The sequence below is a fragment of the Lichenostomus cassidix genome, chromosome 9 (genome assembly GCF_008360975.1).
Source record: "Lichenostomus cassidix isolate B80296 chromosome 9, HeHo_3.0, whole genome shotgun sequence".
Classification (NCBI taxonomy): Eukaryota; Metazoa; Chordata; class Aves; order Passeriformes; family Meliphagidae; genus Lichenostomus; species Lichenostomus cassidix.
Window position 1 is genome coordinate 21,711,276 of NC_139490.1, and position 25,851 is coordinate 21,737,126.

Sequence of the window (25,851 nt, forward strand, 5' to 3'; positions counted from 1 at the left end):
TTCTTGGTAAATGCTTAGAATGTGAGTGTCCCATATGTTTGGCTGACCCATGGAAAACCCATGTGTAAGGAAAGTAAAGCTGAACTGCACAGCAGAGAGAGACCCAGATTGTCTGACTGGTAAAACCCCAAAACCTAATGGAAAGGAGGCTGGAGTTTCATACATGTTTTTGGAGTTATCTCCTGGTTAGTAACTAATTCATTCTTTACTTAATATATAACATGAGGCAAAAAATAGTGTGATTCCATAAGGTTGGAGGATGTGAAGATGAAATTAGGGCATGGTTTGAAAATCTAATTATTGGTGGCTTCGATGGCTAACAGTTTCCTTGCTGTCCTCTGCTTTCTCCCTGCCTCCCACAGCTGCTGGCTCCAGGGCTGCACACTGAACTGGACTGGGAGAGCAGTCAGGGCTCCCTTCTTTGCTGGGTTATTTTTAACTTGTCTCAGTTGCTTGATCAAGCCCAGCATTTCGTCTCCATGAAGCAGTTGTTCTGACACTGCTGAAGTGAAAGCTTTGGGGGTGGAAAAGAGCTGTGCAGGGCAAGGACGGATGGCAGGAGCTACTTCAGTTGACCTTGCTGCCAAAATAAATGTAGATCATTCTTCCGCTGGAATGCAGCACGGCGGAGAAGTGCTGCCTGGAGAACGCTGCTGCACAGGCTCCCTCTTCACCATTTAGACTCATTATAGAGAGAAGAAGAATAGTTTTCCCTGCAGTCCCCAAGCCGAGCATTTCCTCTTTAGCATGAAGAAACCCTTTTAAGAACATTAGCTGAGCTATTACAATGATGAGGATGCATGTAGGTCAAAGTGGTCGTTAATTCGCGTGTCCTCATTCCTCTGCCTCTCTCCTGCCTTGGCCAGTTACTGTCCACCAAGTTGTCAGAGCTTATTCTGTAATATATACAGATATCTGTTGCCTAGGCACTGGATTAGGAGTGCCCCAGTTTATGTCAGGCTCTGATCAATCTCTAGGTAGGAACATCTACCGAGGTTGGATGGGAGGCTGTGACCTTGGCAGGAGAGTGTGGCTGTTCATTATCTTGCCCCTGAGCCGAGTCTCTCTCCCCACATGTGTAATCCTAGAGTTTGCGTAGTTTCCATAGAAGAGATTCCAGCTGGCCTTTGATGTCACCTCAAAAATATTTACAGAGGACAAGTCAACTCTTTTATACAGTGAGTGTTGCATGTACTCGGAATCAAAGTGTAAATTATATCTTTCTAAATGCGTGCACCTAGTCTTGAGTGTCAGAGCTGCTCTTTAAATACGTACTGCTCATGAAGCTCTTTATTGCCATTATGAAGCAGCTAAATGTCAATTTGGAGTAAGATCTTGGTAAGCCTTGTATATGAGAAGGCTTTTTCCACCTGTGATGTTCTTGCCAATGTTTATAGTACCACAGTATCCAGCAATTATACTGGAAGATTGGAGTCTATCCATAATTAATTTGCAATGTTGGGTGCTGTTACAACAGCTGGTGGAGGTATCCTGAATATTCCTAAGGAGGGGAATGTTCTGTACAGGGGCATTTTAAACTGCACTTCTCAATTTGCAAGAGAGAAATGCAAGTTAACTTTACCTTTCCACTGCAAAGCTTTGCCATATTTTAAAGCTCGCCCTTCCCCATGGCTGCTACCCACCAGTCTAAGACAAAGGCAAAAGAAGTTACAAAAATGTGACTCTGGCAGTCTTGGAAAAGAATTTTATGTCTCTGTGCATGAGATCCATCAGAGTGTTATGCATCCACCATGTGTGGTGTATTTCCAGCAAAGCATGAAAGTTGTGGTCTGAATATGAGGAGTACTGTATCTTTCATAGGCAATTATGTAAAGATGGCTTTGAGCTGGGCCTTTTATTGGGACAGGCTGAATTTCCACTCTCATCTTGGCTTTGGAGATGAAAAGCTTGTACCCCTGACCAGTGATTTGAGAGGGCACAAGTTAGGGGTGAGCAAACGAGCAGAGCAGCACTAGCCCCAGAGCCTGAGCTGGGAATAAGGCTGTTTGTATGCAGGTCTGTGTGCCTACAGAGCTGCAGAAGGAGTGTTGTGCAGGATAAATGCATTTTACAACTCATTGGGAACATTCTCTCCCCCTTTCTCTCGTGATTATTATCTGGATTCATAATTAGCCTAGCACAGCTTCTAACTTGATAGTAGAGTGGATTTTCTTACGGTTGAAACAGCTCTCTGTCCTTCTGTGAGTGCATCTTGACTCCAAGCTATTGCTTAGTTTCATTTGAGAGATTTCCCCAGTTTAGCTGCTTAAAAGCATTTCTTAGGAGGCTGCAGGATTTCACAGAGCCATTTGTCTGGCATTTCTCAAACAGTTTGCTTCCTGTTGATAGTAAACCCATGTAAAAACGCCAGAGCTGTAATAAACTGCGTCCACTCATGCACTGCAGACCAGCTTTAGATTTGCCTAAAAGCCACTGGAGCCATGCACCAAGTACATATTTTTTCCTACTCTTTTTATTATTTTATAAAGCAAAGGGCAAAGCCAGACTGAAGGTCAGTTTATTTCTTCCTGCAGAAAGGTGGCGTGTCCTTTTTGAGCTTGCCAGTGTTTAAAGTGATAAACAGAAAGAGAAATGGCTTGCCCCAGAGGACTGAGGAGCTGCCCCAAAGGCACTCAGATCCTGCAAAACTATTTTGGCAAGAAGTTGCCCAGTAGGGACTGAAGCAGAAGCACACTTCTGCTGGCATTCGCCTGGGATGTAAACGTGGAAAGTAATAAACTTGTCACAAAGGTCCATAGATTAGAACTGTTCCTGACCTCTTAGGCCAAATGGTTTTATAAGGCCAACAAGACAGTTACAGAAAAAACTGGCCTGAGAGAACAGAGAGCTCAGCCTTCTGTGGTGCTGTGCCTGGAGCCAGACCTGAAGGTGAGTGAGGCAGTGATGCTCCTCATGTAAAAATTTCTCTCCACTCAAAAGAGTTTACTGTGGATTTCACAGATAGGGATGCAAGTGAGAGGAGAATGTAGAATTAAGGCAAGGTTGTTCTAAGGGTGCATAATCACAGGTCACCTGAACAACCTTTCCTTCGAGGAGAGAGGGTAAAATATCTATAGTAAACACACAGGTGAATAACTAGGCCTTTCTGGTAAACCTTTGGCCACCAGAATTGTGCCCCTTGAGGAGACACAGGAGCTGCAAGGTGGAAGCTACCCATGAAGTCAGAAGCAAAATAAGGCACACTGATGGAGGCTTCCTGGAGGAACAGCCAGCACCAGCTGCTCTGGGGACTCTGACATGTTCAGAAATGCTCTTGCTGTGCTGTGCTTTGTGTTGAGGTGGTATGTTCTCCAAGCAGAAGCACCTGGGCACAGAGGAAGCCATGCAGAGTTTGTCAAGGAGGAAAATGTTCCACAGGGTTGTGGTTACACTGCTGCCTTCCCTTTTTCCTGGGGGGAAAAATATATTGCAATGGTGGAAGATAAAAATAGCCCTCAGTCACAGACCTGGCAAGCATCTATATATGTGGTAAGCATTCTATGTTGAGGCTAAATAATGAAGTCATTTAAATGCTCTTTTCTTGGTAATGATTTAATACCAGAAGATGCTGCCAAAACTGCAGTCTGGCTAGGAAGGCCAGAGCCAAAGCTAAGTCTCAAATGTTTTCTGTGGCTGTTACTCAGCAGGGCAGGGTCACCATGTCAGCGAGTTCTCAGGTTCTCCTTCCCTCCTTCCACGAAAGCAACCGTGAAGGAATGGGAGAGAGAAAACAGGCTAAGTTTGGTCCTGGAGAACACCAAGGCAGAGCTTCCTGAGCCAGAATGCAGGAGAAAGGGGAGTTGTGGAGAAGGTGGAGGACAGCCATGCCAGATCAGGCCACATCCATCTTCTCCTAGTAGTAGTTAGAAATGGTGCTCAGGGATGGCCAGGAATATGTGGGGCATGTAGCATACCTGCCCCTAACACCCTGCCAGCCTCCAAGAGTAGTTTTGAGCCTTCTTTTTATCCCTTATATGTTCAGAGGGGAAAAAAATTACTTTTTGTAGATTCTTGAGCAGTCCTCCCTTATTTACAAAAAATATTGGAGGGATATCAATTTTTCATGGAAACAAGACAGGAAGGCTTTGAATTTTGCATACTGGTTGGGCTAAAAGGGCAACAATATGGTGCATTTTAATACATGCAGTTTGAGTTTCTTTTAATGAAAAATATCAAGTAAGCAAGTTAAAAGGAAGCCAGGGCTACTTCTGAAGCTTGCAAGATAGTTAAAAGCAAATAATTTAAAACATTTCATTAAAAATGAACCCAGAAGTTTTTTGAAGCTCAACATTTTGTTCTGCAAGCTCAGCATATTCATTAACCTCTCAGTGAAGATTGCTGAACAGCTGGATCCAATTTTTGGAGAGATAATCATAAAGAAATTAGATTAATAGTCTGCAAGTGAAGCAGTTGGTGATCAGCTCTTTCATATGGAGCATGTTGTTAGCTGTTTTCCATGTGAAGATGGTTACTGCAGTGCCAAGAGGAACGAGGCCATATCTCAATGATACAGATCTCAGCTCTCCTGGACTGAGAACACAGCAAGGCACAGATAAGCAGGATTGCTGCTGTCTCCCTTTTCCCCTTTCCTAACTCCCTGTTCTGGACACATCACCTGCATGACATATATGCATATTTGCTGCAAGGGAATCACTGCCCTTTCAATATCAAAGAAAGGATGTTTCAGACGTACCAGTTAGTGCAGAAAGACTCCTGCTGGCCCAAGTGAAGATGAAGTGCCTTTGTGGGGTGATTGATTGTAATACAGGGAGGTAAATGTAAAGGATGGGCTGTCCCTCCAAAGGCACAGCCACTAATGAAGTACATTCAGTGCTGCTGCTGCCTTCGCTCTCTCTTTATTTAACTGATAAAACTCCAAGCTCAGCAGTAGCTGGACTGGGCCAAGGCAGAGCACACCTGAGTCCCTCATCAGGCTGTCCTATCACTACTCTCATTTTTCACTTGCTTCAAGCAAGTCCCACAAGAAAAAATTTTCTCATGTTCTCCAGTCAGAGCCAGCCACCTTTGTGGAAACCCAAAAACCTCTCTGGCCCAGGCTCCCACAGCGTGTTCTTCCAACAAACTGCTCCAGCAGGGATGTGTGTTTCCCTGCACAGCCCACTGCTGCTCTCACACCCCTGGATTCAGTCTAAATAAGTGTGAGACAGCTGTGCCTCACACTCTCAGTCTTTCCCTGGCAGTCTCCAAATGCTGCACCCTCGCTGCAAAGTGCCCTGATTTTGCTTGCATGCAGCAATTTCATTCAAAGGAAACAAATACCTGGTTTGAATGCAAATGTAGGGCTCATATCAATGATGTCCCCACTCTGTGTTCTAGGAGCTTCTCTCAGGGATGGGACAAGCCAACAAAAATGTACCAGTAAGGCAGGAATTAAAGCACTTTTGCACAGGGGTTGGCACATCCTGCAGCCACCTGGTTGCTTTCTGCTTTGCTTCTTAGCTCACTCATCCTCTGACCTGCGAGTTTATTCCCATTCACGCAAATAGATGCCGAATAACCTGGCAAATCTTAGGGCTTGATTTTCCTGACTGGGTCACCAGAAACAGCTTGCAGTTGTTTGCAGTGTGATTCCCAGGCAGTTTACCACATGCCTTTTTATAAAAAGTCCATCATCACCAGCTTTCCCTCATGTCTCTGCGTTCTACAATCACCAAAATGATACACTAGTCCTTACCCACTGACATTTCCTGGGCAAATGTTTATCCTTATGTAAGTACACAGGTTTTACGGATCAACTGCTACAGTGAGCCTTTAGGTGACATCCTGTTGATGTCTTGGCTGTCAGATGCTCTAAGCTCAGTGTCTGTTTGACAGAGGATACCCCAGAGCTGCCAGGACTGTGGAACCCCAGCTCCAGCACCATGCACACGTCCAGGCACAGCCTCCCAGTGCAGTGCTCCAGTCTTGGGCAGCAAACAGCTTAAGCACATGCCTGAGCTTAAATATCTGCTTAAAGTCTTCTTACCCTGAGTGGCAATGGGTCTGGGCCCAACTGGAGTGCTCCTTTGAATCAGGGTTGAGAAAATGCTTTTTTTGTTGTGTCCCCACACTGGTCCCATGCCAGAAGATCCCTCATTTGGATGGAAACATGGAGCAGAATGGGCCATGTCTGACTTTTGTCGTGCTGGAAGCCAGCCAGATCTCTAAAAGTGTTTGTCTTTTTCTTTATAGCCTGAAAGGAATATTTGAATTAAGTGACAGAGCTAGGTAAAGAGGCAGAAGGGTTTTTTGTTTTCCTTTTTACTCAGACTTTCAGTACATGCTTAAAATGTGACATTCTTGTCTGGTATTTTCAGTTTAGACAGAAAGTGGTTGTTTCTTGGGTTGAAAAATCGAATTCCAGAAAGAAATAATGCTTCTGGCAGAGCAGCCTGCATTCCAGGGCATGATTTCCTCTCGTAACTAGTCCAAGAGAGTCAATATTGGCAGATATGACCATGACTGCATGTATTTCCCATTAATTTTCTTCAAAACTTGCCAGAAAATACATGTTTTGTTGCCAACAGATCACTCTTCCTTTCCATATATTTTTCCTGTCATCATTCACTAACCCCAAAAGTCTCTCTAAGGAAAAGAAAAAGATGTAATGCAGCACACTCATCTGCTCTCAGTGCTTGCTGCAGAGGGACAGAATGTGGCAGATGGAAGCCCTATAGCAAAAAAATTGCAAGTTCCTCAGGAATGTGGTGTTGGGAGTCCCTTGCAGGCTCAGTATTTTCTTGTGCATAAGAAAACAAGATTCTAAATGAGGTCATAAAGTACCTCGTTCTGACCTTTTCGTTCTGTTACGTCTTTCTGCTTCAGCTCTGAGCAGAGCCTCACTCACACGTGGTCTAATTTTTATACGTTTGCCCTAAATCACCTCAAAATGTCTTTTGAAAATCCTCAGGCTGTTCTGGTTCTCCTCTTGGGATGTGTGCTGCCCACTTGTGCTGCACTGCATCCTGCAGCATTGGGCTGTGAACCTGCAGCTTTGAGGGCATCTGTCACTCCCACAGTACAGGGAGGAGTGGGATGGCTCTGTGCCTCTCTTGCCTGAAACAGTCCTGAATTGGAATAAAGCATGATGTGACCACAGTTTGTCAAAGATGGAAGAATGCAGCTGCAGATCCTAGAGCAATCAATGACAACAGATCCTGAATTCTCCCAGCAATTCAGTGCATTTCAGCACATCCCATCCAGCAGCTAAACAACTTCTGTGTCCTCTGTCTCTAAAAATTATTTAATTTATCTTTCTGCATTAACCAGTTAGTGATGAAACAGACAAAAAAATTGACCCATAAGGGATTTTTTAAAATTCCACCTGGGCATCTGTCACTTCATCAGCAGGTTTCATTCCTAAGCACATTGTCAGGACATATCCCAAACTTTGCTTTGTTGCCTCAACAGGCCAGTCAAAGGCCCTGCATTTTGGTACTGCAAGTCACAGCTCAGCTTTAAGCAGTCATCTTGTCCTGCCAGAGTATTTTTTCTGTCTCCTTTTTTTTTTTTCTATGAATAAAACAGCTGTAAGTGATCCATAAACCAAAATTACATTCACAAGTATCTTACAAGTGAGGGATGGGAGATAAATATATAAATATAAAAATGTACATAAATATAAACATTTTTTAATATAGAAATGTACATATTTCGTTAATTATTGACTACAATGAATTCACCTGTAAGAAGTAGTGCTTATATCACTATATACTGTACACAGAGGGGAGTTATGTTGAATTTCAGCAAATTAAGTTGGATAAGTTGAAATACACACAAGAATCAGCAACTGGTATGTGTGTTTATAGCAGCATTTCTAATTGGAGGCTTTTTAAATAGTACCACTGTAGAGGTTTTCCTTATATCTCAGCTGCTCAAATTGCACTTTCACCTTGGACTCCCTCTATAGAGTGGAAAAAACTTTTTAAAAATTTGGGACTTACTGTACAATAAAAGCTATGACTGTGGGCAGGTGTGTCTGTAGGTGGAGGCTCCCAACTCCTTCTATACTTGGCCTGGCGCTGTTGTACATGAATGTGCAAAGAGAACACAGGGGGGAGATCTGAGTGCCTAAATTCTCCATGAAATCTACACAGTAATCTGAGAGAAAAAGCTCCAGTCCCTGCTCATGCACCACTGTCCCCAGTGGTGTGGGTAGACCCAGCCAGCTGATCAGATTTTATCTATTCCCTGAGCTGTTAAATTAAGAGGTTTTGAGAGCTAAGTGACAAAGCTCCTTAATTCCAAATCTGTTCCCAGCAGCAGAGCTGTCATCACCTGTACTGTGAGCTCAGCTCTGTGGCTGCCCTGTGTTTGGTAGGTTTCTGTCCTCTAAGTAGGATTCAGAGGGAGGCACATAGAAGGGGGCTGATGCATTTGGGAATCATGGGGCTGCAAATGTCGAAGAAAGACTCCCAAAGAGAGAGTAAGCTCCATGCCATCCTGCAGACCCAGGCAATCTGGAATGTTTTAAAAAACAGCCTTCTTTCTCCTCCATTTTCTCCATAACACTTCCACTTAGCAACAGAAGACAAAGTCACATCAAGTGAAGTGATGGTTTTGATTTCTGTGGCACCCTGGATAGACTAGGTGCTTGCTTTACAAGATATGTAGAGTCCCAGCTTCAGCTGCTCCAGCCTAGGGAGATGCATGAGATGCGACAAGCTCTGCTAGCCTGGAGGACGTGCTGCAGGGATATTCCAGGTAGGGCAAGGATAGCTGGAAAGTAGCTCAGTGCTCAATTCCTGTCTGCTAGAAATTAATCCCTTGAGTGGGTGCTCACTGCAGCTCTCTGCAGCAGCGTAAGCCTGCAGGTGGGAAGAACAGAAGTAGGTGAAAGTCAGCTTCTTTTTCTCTCACTCAGGCGTGGTGCAGAAAGGTTTGGCCTCACTCTCAGCAATGATGCTGAACCCAAAACATCACACAGCTCTCAAACCCCCGTCAATTTTTTTCAAAATACAATTTCTTATTCTACTCCATCTTGGCAAAGCTACATCAATCCCACCATGCTTCAGCCCCAAATTCTTGTCAGTGCTTCCCTACTTACTTATTTTAGCTCTTCTTGAAACTCTGTTTTACACAGAACTCCCTGCAATGGTGGCTTTTGTCAGTCCTGGCAAAAGGCAAAGGTCAGACATGGCAGTAAGTGAGGTTTGTGTTTGATCTTTGCTGCACTAGGGCTACCCTTGGGCTTAAAGCTGCAGAGTTCCCTTCAAGACAATGTCTGTCTTTCTGTTTCTCGAAACATAAGGGGTTTGCAGTATCAGGTTTGGTATTTGTAGATTGCTTCAGCATTCATTTTGCTTGTGTAATGATGTGCTCTACTGAAATACCAGGATTATGTGAGATCTCAAGTGAACAATCCATCCCTTCTCAGGAAGAGGCCAGAGTATGTGTGGAAGACCTGCCAGAATCACTGAACTCAATGCTCAAACTGAGCATTAGCCCTGTCAGCTCACTATCTGGTGGTACTATTCCCCATTTATTTATCATCATTCTGAAACTAATTTGGAAGGTAATTATTTAATACTGTCAGAAAGCATACAGAAGGGAGGAAAAGCCTCACTAATTGTGTTTTGACATTCTTTGACATCAGCAATTCTTTTGAAGGAAAGAGAAAAAAGAAACAAAACAAAATCTGTTCAGTCAAGATTTTTCTGCTTTTTGTTTTCTTTGGCTAAGAAAAATCAGGTTTTTTAATCCCACTTTCTTGGTCTTTTTTGTTGTTACTTTTTTAATTTTGAAAAGAAAATACAGCATTTCCAGCCTTTTTTTACAGTTACATGCCAAACCTTAGGACTGATACTGCATTCATGCCCTGCAACAGAGAAATCCTGTTTTGCTAGCATGGAACACTGCAAAAAGTGACAGAAACAGTTAAATCCCAAATCTTTGTGGGGAGGACATTTTGTTGTTCTTCCTGCTGCCCTGCTGGAGTTGGTGGTCCTGTGTTGGAAGGATGCAAAGCCACAATCTCTCCTCTCTGTGTATCAGCAGGTACCTGTGAGCTCCTTACAGGGAAGCATTGCAGACATTACAGAACCTCTGACTCTGCCACAGGGACATCTTATAGATGCCACTACAAAGCCTGTTCTTCTCATCTCCCTTCACCATGCCTGAAAGGCTCTCACCACAGATTTCTTTCCTATAGGTGTTCAGGTTATTTTTTTCAGCTGCCTGGTAAGCTTTAACACTGCTCCTTTCTTGGGTTTGACAGGTAAATGAGAGCACAAGCTTCCAGAGTGATTTTTTTATGAATTACATTAAAATGTCTACATTTTCAAAAGATCAGTAAAACCTGAAATCTCCCGAGAGACTTAGGGCTTTTCCCTAGGATTAGCCCCAAATGAAAAGGCCATTACTGTTTGAATATTTCCAAAGTACCTTCTAGATGTCTTTTAAAATTTTGATTGAAAGTTAAGTGTACAAGTTGTTTTGAAGGGCCTTTCTGATCAGTTGTCAAGAAAGTGAGTTGAAAGGAGTGAATGACTGAATTTGAGCAAAATCGAAGACTTGAGGGATTTCCCACAAGTGGGATCTGAAAGAAATCTGAACTCCTCCTCACCTGTTACTTGTAGGATGTGGTTAAGGAAGCCACCGACAAAATGCTGTACAGACAGCACAGTTTCTGGTGCTGCTGCACAGCAAAAAACATTTAGAGTCAAGCATCATTTCTAAGGAGAATGAGAAGAAAAACAGAGTTTCCTAATAAACTGTCAGTAGTTCTCTGAACCCCAGGAAATGCAGTCACACCCTATTTCCCCCCTGCCATGTCTATGGCAAGACACCCCAATCCTGCCAGTCAAAATGAATGAGTATATTTTGCAGCATTACCTTGCTGATGAAACAGATCCTGTGAATGAAGTTATTCAACCTCGTGGCTGTTTACTGAGCACCGTCTGCATCACGGGCTCTCCTGAGTTTCCAAATGTCCAAGAAATTATGTGCATAAATTATTCACATGGCTCGAGTTTCTCCCTACAACAGAGCTAAGAGTCCACCATCTGAAAAACTGGATTAATATGCAACATGACACAATTTCTTAATAATTTTGTGGTTCCCTAAAAACAAAAGCATAAAGTGCAGACAATACACTCTGAAGTCATTGCTTTGCTCTGGTTAAAGCAGAACTTTGAAGCTGTATCCTGTCCTACTGTCATGAAACATACTGAGAACTCATGGGAAAACTTCACTTAGAAATCTGAATGCCTTTGTTGTTTGTTTTTTGGAGGTTGCTTTGTTGTTGCTGGTGTTTAATGGAAGTCCTTTCGTTTCCTTTATGTTTAAGAATTTGTACATCCCTGGTACTTTGCTGACAGTCTGTGAGGAGCTCACTTCAGCAAAGTGCAGCTTGCTCCTTGTTGAATACAAACAAACAACACTTCAGTGCATTGACAACAGAGGGTATTCCAGGAAAAGGGGCTGAGGCAGCCTTCTGGTATGATAATTGAGTTTCTCTTACTTTATTCTCCTGTTCAGACCTTAAGAACAGTTTGCCGTTTGTAAGATTCCAGAAATGATTGTCCTGGGAGAGACAAAACTCTCACTTGTTCAGCCGGCTGCCAGGGCACATCAGAGCAGCTCCTGCAGGCACATTCTTGAGCATTCTGCTCTCCCTGCCCAAAGCCAAGAGCCAGGATCCATCCTGCTGTAATTTCCAAGAGTGCTCTTTCATGCTTCCGACTCCAGCCCTGAAGGAGATGTCTCATGGAATGACCCAGCCTTTGTAAGCTGGCATGCAGAAGCTGAGGAAGTAGTTCAGTTCTGCCTCCATGCATCTCCTCACAAAATTAGAGACTGCAAAAGGCACTGTGACTCAGAGCTGTATTAACAGCCAGATGTAGGAACTTTAAAGCAAGGCATTCTGCAGATTGATCACAGTAATGTTATTACCATCAGTGGTGTGTAAAGTGTCAACTGCAGCTGTGTTGAATTATTCATTATTTCATAAATACAGTGAGGTTTCCAAGGGCAAGGTTTTTAAGATCCATTTGAAAAGTGAAATGAAAGCCCCTGTAATTAAAAATCATTATTAAACTTCATTTATTTAACTTCATTTCAACTTTTTCCTATGTGATTATTATTAAAGTTATTATATTTATTGATTTTCCTACTCCCTTCCCTTTCTCTGCCAGCTAATGAGAAAAAAGTGGTTTTGAATTAAGCAAATAATCTTGCTCTCCCTAGACAATTGTTCTGTGCTCTCATGTTGACCCCTGGAAAGAGATTTAGTGGGTGATGCTCTTATTTTTGCTGATAGGAGACACTGTGCCCATCAGCACAAGATAAAAGGAAATAAATTAAAAGGAAATCTGAGTTTTGATGTGCTTGCATCTTAGACCCTTAAAACTGTTGGTAGCTTTGGAATGACTGGAATCTGCCCTGGGCTCAGCAGGGAGTGAAGTGCAGCAGACAGAGAGCAATGCTTTCTTGTTTAAGAGCAAGCTCTGGAGACAGAGTGCATGTCCAATTCCATACAAACCACATTATCTTCAGCTCATCTCTAGTAGCAGAACATATTTCCATCAGTACTGTGCCGTTCAAGATAAAAAAAAGTTACAAATCCCTTTGATACCTCAGCAGTCTTTATGGCAATGCTACAGTTCCTCTTGGGATCAAGGCTGTGGTATAAATAGCTGTGCTGGTTCGTGTGTCAGCACCATAGGAGAGCAGTTATGACTAGTAATTCCATTTTGCCTTAATGTGTAGTCTTTCAATAGTGCAGTATTGTCCACAATGGGAGGCAAAACTAGAGAGACACAAAACATTACATATTCACCTAGAAAATGGGATCTTTTTGTGCAGTTAGTTGTGTAGGACTTTCTTCTGCTGATTCTGTAGTGCAACCTCAGTATTGTACCTCCAGGCATCAGAGTGTCTCAGAGAGGAAATTTCCTCAATTGCTGTGCTGTGTTCCACAGCAGAGGACATGTGCTCCACAGTCCATTCCAGCTCCTCATGGGGAACTTGAGCTACAGGGCTCTGCTGAGACAGAAGAAAAGATAAATAATCTTGTGAAAGAAGTTCTTACAAAACTCCCCATCCCTTTCAGACCAGCTGTTTTTCCCCCAACCCAGCGACTAGAAACCACCTGGGGGCAGAACTAGGTGGGAGGGAGGAGCTCTCAGACCAACTCCCTGCCCAAACTCCAGACCCTCTGGGTTCTGCTGCCTAGCAGAGCTCGCTCTTCCACTTACTGTGGGCTTTTTGAACCATTTGCCTCCATTCTCACTGCATCCTTGTCACAGATTGAATTCACTGAGTGAATTCAGTACATGGATGAATGTCAGGGCAATAACAGGCAGCCTGTGAAGGTTTTGGGGTGAAAGTCAGACACAGTTCATGTTCCCACTTACTTCTGTGACCGTATGAAATGTATGTCTCATTACTCGTGCCCTTGCTCACTTCTCATTCATCTTTGCTCAGTAGTTACTGAGGGGTGAGATCATAACTGGAATTCATTTAGAGCTATGTTCTCTCCGCCCTGTTGGGTCCTTCAGCACAGTGACTTTATCCAAGATTTCATTTCCTCCCTGTCTTTTCTCATAAACAGAAAAAAGGTGGATGGAAGAATACTCTGGCAGAAATGCTTTGGCAGAAGGCCCTGGTTTTCCTCATAGCCTCACACTGTACTACCCCAGCACATTTGCAGTTGCTTTCTGTATCTGTCTATAGTCTTTTTTTCTTACATTATGACCTTAATTTCTCTGGAAGAACAACTCTTTAGTTGTGTGCCATTTACGGTCAAGCACTGCACCTCAAGTAGAAAAAATAGAAACACCTAAAGTTCTTTAATATATATTCAAGCCAGCTTGATTCTGCTTTCCCAGAAAAGGTTTCTTTTAGGATTTTTAAAAAACTCTTTTTAATTTTTATCATCACTGAAAATGGAAAACATTATAAAAGTAATTCAAACACACCATGCTAAATTCATTATGTTTATATGCAGGCACTGGGGAGGAGGACACAGGTGTTGTGAGAGAGAATTTCCCATCTGCTTGGGTTTTTTCCTTTATTCGCAGACACTCATGACTGTCTTTTGCCTCAGTGTTGGAGCACCAATGATGAGGCAGTTAGAGGACTTGAGCTTGCTTCCTGCTTGCTTCCTTCAGTAGTACTAGAAACCTTTCAGTCTGATAAATTCCCCAGGAAATTCGCAGATTTTCTGGCTTTAGAACAGTCTTTGTTTCTTTTCTTGCAAGTAATCCTTCCCCTCCTTTTTCTGTACCTTCATTGCACCAAACTTGTGTTGTTTTATGGATTTTTGTTTTAGTGTTAACAGGTCTCCAAAGCCTTTCCCACTGTTTATGCTGGAAGTTGCCTACTAATAGGGAGAGAAGGATGTTAGAGCTCTGCCTGGGGCTCTGGGATAAGTGGCAAATGCAGTGGGCTGGGCTGGTACCACCGGGAGCTGGAGCTCTGCCAAGGGCTTGATGCTGCTGAGTGTGTGCAGACAGATCTAGTGATACAGAGCCTGCCTTCTCCCTCTGTCTGCACCCAGGACTTCTGGTGGGATGGTGTGTCTGTGTTATATTGCATAGTACATAAAATACCTTCCTGTTACTCCTTTGATGACATGTCAGTGTCATGAGGGAAGGCTGGTAAGAGATTATTTGCATAAGTCTTTGAAACCTTTATCCACTGACAGAAGCACTTCGTGTCACCCTATTTAATTTGCCCCATTGTTTTTACTTTGTCATTGCTTGGAGAAGGCAAACTAAATTGAATTAAAATGTCTCTTTTGTTTCCTGCTTAGCAGGCGTGCTCACAGTGAAATACAAGTCTAACTGTGTATTTTCTCTCTCTCTTTCTTTTCCTTTCCCATTTGACCCGGATTTGTCTTTTGGTGGCTTTGATATCTATCTCTGTGTGATCCTGTCTGCTTCATTACTTTAAAGGTAAGATTATTATTTCGTCAGTCAGTATTATACATGTTTCAGAGGTGCAATAATATACCTTGACAGTGCTTTGGGGAGGAGGTTGGTAAGGAGGCCATGCAGAGTGCAAGAGCTCCAGTTAAAAAGAACATTTTCTATTTTGTCTTCACTAACCTTTGGCAGCAGGTAGGGATGCTCCCAGCAGAGGAGGCTGGGTTTTCCTGGGCAGACCCCAACAGAGTCTTGGACATGGTGCCAGCTGGGCTTTTTCTCCTGCTGCCACCCAGCTCTGCCAGCTCCCCACCACAGCTCAGAGGGGGCATTGGAGCAGCCTTGAAGCAGCAAACCTGCCCAGGACTGGTTTCCTTTGACACAGGAGTTCCAGAGAACTGGGACTGTCTGAGGTGGCTCAGTAATTAAAGATCACAAATATCAGCGTGTTTAAATGACAGTAGAGAGAGGGGATGCCAGTCAAGAACAGAATACCCAGAGAGGTGTACAGGGACAGGCAGGGCCATTGTCTGTCCCTGAAAGCTGGCAGTGTTTTCTCTCTGTTGCTCTGTTACATGTGCATCTTTGGTTTGCACTGCAATTTCTGCTATTTGGGACTCTGCCAAAGGCTGAGGTGAAATATGTCCAAGCCAGTCCTTCCCAGAGCTTGCTGCCTTTTCAGTGCCTTTTCAGTGCCTTTTCAGTGCCCTCTGTTCCTCCAGGACCAGGACACTTAAGACAGAGAATGTTTTGCAGAAGAAATGTAGAAATATGCAGATGTTGGGAGGCAGGGCTGTGTATTTTCTGACAATTTCCAAGCACAGAATTTCACTGAAAACAAGAAACAGAAACTGCACTAAGAAATTTTATTTAACAAGCATTTTTATATGCAACCACCAAGTGGCAAAAAGTGAAGTCCTGATGCTTCCCAGCTTGCACAGAGACAGTCCAGGTCTATGACAGATCTGGAAGAGGCTATTAATTTTCCAAACTTTATACTTCCCCCACCTCCCAGAGGTCCAGAAGTACATGCTGTGGTGTCTGGGTCATCTCCGCAGCCCTGCAAAGGCCTGGCTGTGTTCCAGAGACTGACTGACAGGGGGTTGGACCCAGCAGCCTTGTGCCTCTCCCAACAATGTTAGGTTGCCTTCATTTACATAGTGACAGTGGAGTCACAGAAGACTCAATGAATTTAATTAGGAGGAACTGGAAAATGTGTGTACTCATTATGTAAAACATGTAAATTTAACCCTTGAAATGGAATTTTCAATGACTCACCACTGTGGCTGGATGCCAGCGCCAGAGGCAAAATGACAGAAACTGCAAGTGTGTCAAAAGAAATTAAATCAACTATATGAAGGTTCCTGGGTTTTGTTGAGGAAATGGTTGTTCATGCTCAGTATAGACTAAAAACTTGTTAGGAATGTTGGGTTTTCTCCATTAAAATGGGCTTTGAGGTGGGATATGTGTTTATAAGAAAGCTCATTGTCAGAAGACCAAAAAACCATGGCAGGAATAGAGGAATCATATAGTGGATCTTTACCAAAGTGTGTGCACAGAATGAAAGACCATAGTAAACATCACACAATGATGGCTGCTGTAGGTATGCCCAAGGCTCTGATGAGTTTTGCAGTGCTGAAAAATGGCTGTGAGGAAAGTTTTTACTTTACCCAGTCACTGCAAATGTCAATTCACAGGCCCTCAGACAAGTTACATGTGGCTGGATTATCACCGTGGGATGCCCTGGGGTCTCATTGGGCTTCATTGTAGAGGATGTGGAACAAAGAATTTCATGGGGAGCTTTAGACTATTGTTGTCAGTTAGAAGGGAAGGGATTTAACTGTGGGGCTGTGGCTGACACTTCCAGATGCCATCCAGGAGTGGGTGTGTAGAGCTGCAGCTCTTAGGACAAAAAAGAATTTTTAAGGGGTCTTCTTGAACTGTGGCCACTGTTGAAACGCAAAAGGAAGGTCTCTTAACAACTGAATATTATACCTATGGTGTGGTAAATGACCCTCAAAGGCTCTAATTCTTCTGTGCTGTCCCAGACTCAGCACGAGGCCAAAGCAGGATGGGAGCACAAAGGGCTGTCCTGGACTCTCGCTCTCTGAGAGTCCCCAAGGTCTATGCCATGGCTCTGGTCTTGCCTGGCTCTCCTCTCAGCAGAGGCCTGTCTGACAGCAAGGCACATCCTGAGCAAGGCTGGCAGGGCTGGGAGCAGCTGGCAAAGGGTTAATGTGCTTCTGATGGGGTGTTTTAAAGAGGAAGAGCATGATCAGGGAAAAATGGTCACTACTGAGAGGAAGTAGGGCCAGTCGTCATGAATTCTTTTCTATCTTTGAGCATGGCCTCAGTTTATTTATTAATTTGCTCCAAATTTCTCGTTTTTCATTGTTTATTTTAGAGCTGCTGCTCTGAAGTTTTCCTGTGCTCTCTAGGGACCATTCAATGTGTGGTGTCACCCTGCTTTGGAGGCTTCCAGAAAGGGCTGTGTGCTCCGAGACCTGCAAAGAACAGCCTTTCCTGACCCCATTTCCAAATGTCACCATCCAGGGGTTTCCTGTGCATACTCCTGAAAAAAATCATCTCAGTTTTTCTCAGAACCGGGCAGGAACTATAGATATGAAGCCTGGCTTTCAGCAAAGCCCAGCTCACAGAGCAGGGGAGCACACCTGACAGCAGGTGGAACACAGTGTGCTGGGAGCACTCATTGTTTTCATCCAGAGGCAAACTGCACCCTGATTTGGCTCTTCCTGGCCTGCCTGTCCACAGCCCCAGCTCCAGGTAGCTGCCTGTTTGACCTAGCAGCTCAAGGTCACCAGGTTCTTAGCCAGGAATGACATGAGTACAGTTTTTTTTGTATTGTGATGCTGCTTTATTTTCCAAGGTTTGCAGTCTGACAGCCCGAGGCAGTTATTAGACAAGGATGCTTGACTAGATCAGAGTCCAAGATTATTCCAGTCTGGGGTTATTGTGTCAAGTGCTGCTGTTCGCAACAGTAGTTTGAAGGATTTAACTTCTCAATATCCCTGGTTACCTAGGGAGTGAGCTGTACTCCATGTGGAAATGCTTGCTCATGCAGAACTCCGTGTGATTTTATGTCTGTGATTTACACCACGCCTCAGACCGAGTGGAAAAGGTCGTCAAGGAAAGTTTAACTAACGAGTATAGAGAAAAGGTTATGAGAAGATTCTTACAACGTTTTTAATACCTAGAAAAAGTTCTGTTCCTCTACCCAAGCCTGTCCCAGTGCTCCTAACAGAGTTACACATTTGATCTGTCTCCAATCGCCACCCTCTGCTGCAAATTATGCATCAGGACTCTTGTGCCCAGGAGTTTTCCTGACTCTGTTCCTCTTGGTTTATCATTGCAGCCAACAGCTAGCCCTGGCAGAGCAGTTAAATGCATGGTCCCTTCCTTTCTTAACCCTTGCATGGAGCATATCTGTGGGAGGTAGGGAATTCTGTCTGCAAACCAGCAAGGCTTCTCTGGAGCAGCAGTCAGCTCTGGGATGCAAGGATTTAAGGTGTCTGGGTGTGATTCTGAGCCCAAAGAGGCTGCCTTAACCAAGCAGACACATTTGAAAGGGAACTCAAACTGTGTGAAAAGGACCACAACTGACAGCAGTGGAGATCAGGGACAAGGAAGATAATTCCATCAGCATTTTCATTGACTCGAACACTGTTGGTCTGACAGTTGTCATCTTCTTTAATATTAGTGGACTTGCACTTCATGTAGGAAAGGAAAAATAGCCAAAGAGAAAAACACCTTTTGGAAAAAAGGGTGAAAACCTCTCAGGCAGTGAAACACTGAGTGCAGAGCAAAGAGAGGGAGAGAGAGGAGGACTTGGTCTGTGTCACAGCACCACTAGAGCAGTCTGCACTGGGCGGGAGAATGGGCACACTCCTTTGTGTCACTGATCTTTGAAAAAAGCATTTGTTTATGGAGTGAAAGTCCTCTTTAAAAGTGAGATTGCAATTATCTTTATGAGGCTGTGTCTTGGAGCTTGGCAGACAGCTATATAACTGACCTCCCCTCCTCCCAGCCAGCCAAATTGAAACCATCAAAGCTGGTGGTTGCAAAGGCCTGTGGGCTACTGGACTGCCTGGCTTGGAGCAGCACCAGCAGCTGTGCCACAGGTTTCCTCAGAAGGTACTGCTGACTCAGTGGGGGCAATTGGGCACATCTGCCCCTCCATGGCTTTTGGGGACACTGCTGCTTGTGGCCACCATGCTGAGTGTTTGCCCTCTGGACTGGAAAGGAAATTATTTACACTCAGGCGACTAAGCATTAACTGCTTCCCCTTACTGTTTTTCTAGTCTGGTTTAGAAGCAAGTGACCTAAAAATAAAGTCACTGCCCCACACTTGCCATCTTGCGAGAATTTTGTACCCAAGGAGTACTTGGTTTTAGAATTTTGGCTCATTTTTCCAGACCTTCTTACAAACATAGCTCTTGCTAAAATAGGAGCTGCCACTGCTCATCAGCAAAGTCCTGTATTCATCTAGTTCCTGACACACATTAGTGGCTGCTAGATGATAATGAGGTTTTGTTCATTACCCTCCTCCATCTGATTTGAACTCCTGATCCAGAAGCCAAATGCTGCAACAGCTCATTTTCAATCCTGAGCAATTTCAGGCCCTTGTTCTTCTGTGTAGCAGAATGTGAAATTTGTCCAAAATATCCCTGTCAGTATTTCCATCATTATGGTTGCTTCATTTGTACTCTTTTTGAGAAGGTCAATCTGTTTGCTGAGATGGGATCAGCTTATGAACACTTTTTACAGCCAAGCAGCAGCACGACACTCATCCTAACAACATCTGAAGGGGGCCAGGGGATGTTAGTGGGCTCTGCTGCCAGGATGTACTGTGTGAGATGTCCTGTAGGTACACAACAAGCATCCACCCAGGAGCTGGGACTTGACTACATCCCCTGCAGCTTTGGGTGCAGCTCTCACTCACCCTCTTCCGTTCTGGCACCTGTAGTTGGAGAAGGCAGAAAATAAATAAGGGAGGATTCCGTGGGAAATTCTGTGAAAGAAAAAGACTGGAAACTAGGCCTCCAGAAGAAGCTTATAGAGCACAATTTGTTGGGTTCCACCCAAAGTCCAAAGGGCCATTGATTTGCAGTCTGTAAAGAGAGCAGCAGGCTGGCAGTAGGCTAATAGACTGAAGACAGATGAAGCTGGACAAACTCGGGCTAAAGGTTGTGGAAAAATCTCTGGATTGTACTAGGCTGAGCACTGCTGACAATTGTTCAATTGAAGCAAGATTATTTCAAGAATACATGCCGAATTCAAGGAAAAATGAAGTCATAGGAACCCAATAGCCTCTGTAATTCAGAAGTCAAAATTGCAATAATCTTGCAGAGTTTTACTTTCTATGAATGACAGTGAGATGAACAAGTTCCTGGTTTCACAGTGATTTGGTCAGGAAATGAAAACCCTTGTGTATTGTGTCACCTGGTACTGTGCCATTGACTTGAAGAGAGATCTCTCCTTGTTTTCCATGGCAGAAGGACCTTTTGCTTCAATTTGTGAGTCTTCTTTCCTGCCACACACATTGTATGGAAATAGAAAACCAAAGCTTTTCATTAGAGCTATACCCAAGCTGCTGGTGTTTGCTTGTTTCAGCAGTCAGGAGGATATGAGAGGTTGGACATACATTTACTGATTTAATGTCAGTGGGCTCTCAAAGAGAAAAGTAAGCTAGCTGACATTAGTAAACATTAATATTGAAATATAAGCAGACTAGTTAACAAAAGAAAATTTTCTAAATCTCGATAGCTCTTCATCTACCTGATGAAAAAGGTAATGGGGCAGCTGATCATTTCAGCAGGGCAGGTCTTGGCAAGGAAAGCAAGGAGGTGGAAAGGCAAGCAAATGACTCAATGCTCTGGAACCCCAGAGGTGCAGGAACTTTAGCACAGGTTTGAGTTGTCTTGATTCACCATGACTCCTGGTGTTCACTGTTGTAAGCAGAAGTAAGTTCTTCTGTAATCTCAGCAGGAAAGGGCACAGTCCTGAAAGGGAAGGGAAATCTAGGAATTACACAGTGGCAGCATTTTGAGAAGCAGATGATTTGAGAGCCTAAGCTGACATGAATAACATTTTTCTCATGGATGGTTTTATAGTGGTGGCATCTTTCTGCTCACAAAATTGGCTTTTGTTGGACATGGTGCTCTCAGGAAGCCCAGTCTAACATCCACCTCCTTGAGTTGCGAAATTGGCATAAAGAAGAGAGTCTGCAGGGGATTGAAACACAGGTAGGCCCTCAGTTTGTTGGTGCAAAGGCTGGGAGATACTGCTGCATTATCTGAGCCAGAAAATACTTGGTAGAGCGTTACACCAGTAATCTCAGCTTGTTCTTGATGTGCACCATAGCAAGGGTTAAATGAACTGGAAAGCTCATAGAAAAAAGCTCATACAGTGCAGGTTTTGTTTATACTGAAATGTCCCCATATGTTTCAGTTAATGCAGAACATAATTGGGTCTGCCTTGGGATGGAGACATTTTTCTTACACAATTTATCCATTAATCGTGCGTGTGGGAGAGTCCACTTCACCAGAAATAGCTTCCTTTCCATTTTAGCCAAAAACCCACAGTGCAAATCTCCTCCCTTCCCTCTTCTCCTCGTCGTGCTCATTCTCCCCTCCAAAATGTTCTGCCTTGCTGCAGAGAAATAACCTTGTGGAACAATTTCAAATGTGAGGTAAAATAGGTCTGCCCTAAATTAGCTTTCAGTTAATGTATTTCCTGGCTCAATTTGCTGAGCAGCTCACATAGCACATGGACATTCCTAAATTAGAAAATCGTACATATAAAAGTTTTCTTGTGTTTTTGTGTGTATGTTGTTTCAAGGTCAGGGTTTCTGGTTTTGATTTTAGTACCTCAAAGTAGTGGGAAAGAATTGTGCTTGACATTAATTACATCCTTCTGCCTGCTTTATTATTATTTGGATAAACAAGCTACTGATTTGAGGGAGAGAAAAATCTACAAGGTGTTTGAGGTCTTTATTTCCTTTTCCTTTGGTAAACTTCCAGTAATTTACCTTGTCTAATTTGCCGCTGGAAACCTGCTGCTGGGAGTGCTCATACCTGAGAGAGAACAAAATTAGTGAGCTGCAAGGAAAATTTCAGTAATGAGATGAGAAGCAGGGAAAATTTGGCTTTGTCTGTTTGCTTTTTGTGTGTGAATGTGAACAAGAAGAAGAAGGAATATTGATTGTCTGAAAGCAAGACAGTGAGCAGTGAATGGAATGGGAGGCTCAGAGATGTTTGTGGTGATCACACACCACTGATCCCCTGGTGCTTTACTGGCCCACAGGAACCCCTGACAGCCTGTAAACTTAAGCCAGCTTTTGTACTACTGCCAGTTACTACTGGCATAAGGCAAATTTGGTTTTAGAGGCATTTGACAGCTACCTCTAGCCCTTTCTTGACCTATACTACACATTTCTTGAGCCATGGAGTTTCAAGGCATACAATGCTTATACCCAATGACAGTCCCATGAACACTTGTGTTGCATGAGGCTTTGAGCCACTGGGTTATCAGGGTATGAAGACCAGTTGTGAGAAAAAGCCCCTCATGGATTTGGAGGGAGATGAATTTTCTTCAATGGAATCCAACCTTAGAGAGCAGTTGTCCTGGAAGAGGCTCTCTGAGTTCCTCCTTGTACACAGGTAAATGGGTATTTCAGTTGAGCTGTTCATGGAAAAGCTCAGTCATTTTGGCTGCCATATAGAAATAACCTAGTCTGATTCATCTCAAGGTTTTGAAAAACTTCCTTTCGTCCTGTACAAACTGCCTGTCCAGGTGTCTGTTCTGAGTTCCACATCTTCCTTAGAGTTTGCTTATCTTTAAAAATACTTACCATGAGATCAGTGTGCAAGTCAGCAGACATGACACTGAATACACTCTGGGAGTTAATTTCTCTGTTTCTAAACTGATTCATCTTGTAGCCCTTTTTCAGAGGATCAGAGACCACACGGAGCTCTGCTACCTCTGGAGATGGGGGGACCTGCTTGAGGATCTCTGCATTTTTGTTGGTTGCTGTTTAGTGTTTCTTTCCTTCTAATTAGCACAATTTCCCCCTGCCTAGCAGTCTCAATTGCTTAAGTCTTTTCCTGTCACTGTGTAGTCTGGTCTACTGCACCCATGTGCTTACAACCCCCTAGGGTCATCCAAAATTCATACCTAAGGAGAGAAATTGCCAGCTAAGAGAGAGAGACAGCAACTGTGCAGAGTGATAAATGAGATTCTAGGAGGGAGTGAGAGGATATTAGTTTTTAACGGCTTCTAGAAATCCTAAAATAGAGCAGAACTGGGCCACAACTAACAGAAATCAAGACTGCTCACCGAGGAACAGAGGCATCGCTGTTGAGAGGGAAAGAGCTTTGGCAGAGAACTCCTCCCACAGCTTTACTGGAGTTACCAGAGTGAATGACTTGGAGCTGGAAGGATCCTGAGCTCCCCTGCCAGAGTACTTGGAGTTAAGCAGAATGAGGTCAGCTTAATGTGGTGGAATTTTTCAGCCAGTCCAGTGGTTTTCCAGGGGCCTGAGTCAAATTTTCTCAATGCATGACTCTGGCAATTCATACTTTTTTTGGCCTTTATAACCATCAGCCACAAACAGTGTAAAACCCAGTTTGCATGTACATGTGGACAGGCAGGAATTTAGGGTCAGTAAATGCCACAAGAATGGATTGACAGACTGCTGTTTTCATGGGAGAGCATAAACTGAATTGAGAGGCCTCAAGTTTCTGCTAAGGCTTTTCTTTTCTACCTTTTAGCTTCTAAGTGAATTAGCAAGAGAAAAGTTTTGTTTTCTTGGTGCTGCTGAACAGTTGGGGGACCCCAGTGCTTCTGCTGGAGGCAGTGAGATCAGCAGAGTCCCAGGTGACAAACTGGGAACAGAAGGTTGACATTGTGATAATGGCAAATAAGACATAATTCTGGGGATAAAACAGTGTTTGGCTCCCTAAACAAGGCTTGCCAATATTTTTTTTCCCAAATTGTCCTTTCAAAGGATGTTTGGCACTGCTTCTGTCCAAGGTATGGGATATGTGTGTTTTGTGGCAATTCCTTACCCCCTGATCCCTTTGTCCTGCTAACAAGGTACCTGCCTGGAGCAGCCCACAGCTCTCCTCCAGCCCATTGCAACCACAGCCCAGGTTGGCTGGGGCACCTCTGCATAAACTGGTTATTCCACATGGATAAGAGTTCCTGGATCTGATGGTGCAGACATAGCCTAAGGGAGCTGCTGGGCATACAGAAACCAAAGCAGCTCCAGCTGATTTGCAAAAGATTTCTGTGAACATGGATTGGGAAGGCTCCACATGTCTTCAGTTAAACATATCTGCTCTCTTTGCAGGAAGGTGGACCCTACTGGGGCCCTAGTTGTCTCTTTCTGAGAAAGGCCCAGCAGTAAAACAACATGGAGATCCAAGTTCCTGCTTTACCTAGAGATTATTCATCTAAATAAGGATTTGGGTAAAAAGTGCAGGATCAAGTGTTATAACTGTAGGGTCAATTGTTGTAATGTGTTATGGTGAAATAATTTTTGTCTGCTCCTCCTCCACAGCTTTTTCTGGTTTTCTGTTCTCCCCTGCTCTTGTCACTGCTGCTCCCCAGCATGGGTCACCAGCAGGCTGCATTTCCTCAGGAGGGTCCTGCCTTGGCAGAGTCCTCCCCAGGCCCAGTCCCTCAGGGGCGTCCCTCCTGCCAAAAGCATGTCTCCAGCCCCATATGGGCTTCTCCCCAGTGTTTCCTCATGTGTCCTCCCCTAGAAGGTGACACTCTCATAAGGGAGCTCATACAGAGTATTAGCTTTGTCTTCAAGGAAAGCATTTGGCAGGCAGGCAGGTGCAGTATGATCCAACATCCCTAAAAGTGAGTGCTCTTTCCTCTGAGTTCAATGAGCTTTGGATTGTGCCCTTATGGAAGGAAAATTTGGCAGAAAAATGTATAGATTAGACTCAAGTCAGGGGAAAATATTCCAGCAAAGCATTGGTGGCTGGAAAAGCTTGATTTGAGTGCTAGAGGCCAAGCACAGGAAGGAGCAGAGAGGTCAGCACTGGTGCCCAGAAAAACACAGGTAATGACAGTAGTTCTCTGTCAGAGTTGTGGCCGTGGTCAGTCAATCACAAGTTACAATCAACCTCTAAGGTGTTCAGCTTTCAGCCTGCAGCAAGGCTATGTGTGTTTGTAATTCACCTTTACTAATGGTAATCATTTGAAAGATTCATCATCACACTTTCTCACTTTGGAATCAATGCAGCTTTTAAGTAAGACCTGTGAAAACCTAATCTGCAGAAAGAAAAAGGAAAGGTCAGATTATATAGTAAATACAGTTCTAAAATAAAGCTTTTGGATGATAACCTATGCAGCTAACCTCAACCAAATATTCACCCCAAAGAGAACCAATCATTTCATTTGCAGCCTAAACTATCCCCTCCTGCACAAACTAGTGTTAAAAGGGAAAATGTCTAATATTTTTAGTTTTCCTTCTTCAAAAGGAAAGCCTTTTGTTTTACTACCAGACTGACCTGATGGTGTACTCAAGGCTGATACGTGTTAAGTAATTCTACAAATTTAATCTAATAAGTCTAATCAAATTTAAACTTAACAGAAGTAATCACAATTCATTTCAAGCTGCTCTTTTCTTGTCTTCCTTCCTTGTCCTCCCTATCCTGTCATGTAGATCATTCTGAGTTTTTCTCCCAGAATATTTGCTACTCCTAAAGGCTTAGACAGATGAGAGTTTGTGGTTAGAGAAAATCCATATATTCACTGGGGATGAATGAAAGCTTATATGGAGCTATCAGTTGTCCAGAATAACTGGTAACATTCTTGTGAGGGGAAAGGGTAGTAAAAGGTATTGAAGATTCTTTGGGCTAAAAATTGGAATGTGATCCATAAATCTGCCATCCATCATCTTCAGTTCCCAATCTCAAGACTCAGAGCAGCCTTCACAGACTCCTTGATG

The 25,851-nt window shown here is 43.6% G+C and overlaps 1 protein-coding gene across 1 annotated transcript in view; it reads left to right on the plus strand.

The window, feature by feature from the left end:
• The window catches only part of HS6ST1 (heparan sulfate 6-O-sulfotransferase 1), a 172,636-nt gene that overhangs the window by 126,453 nt on the left and 20,332 nt on the right, over positions 1-25,851 (plus strand). The window lies entirely within an intron of this gene.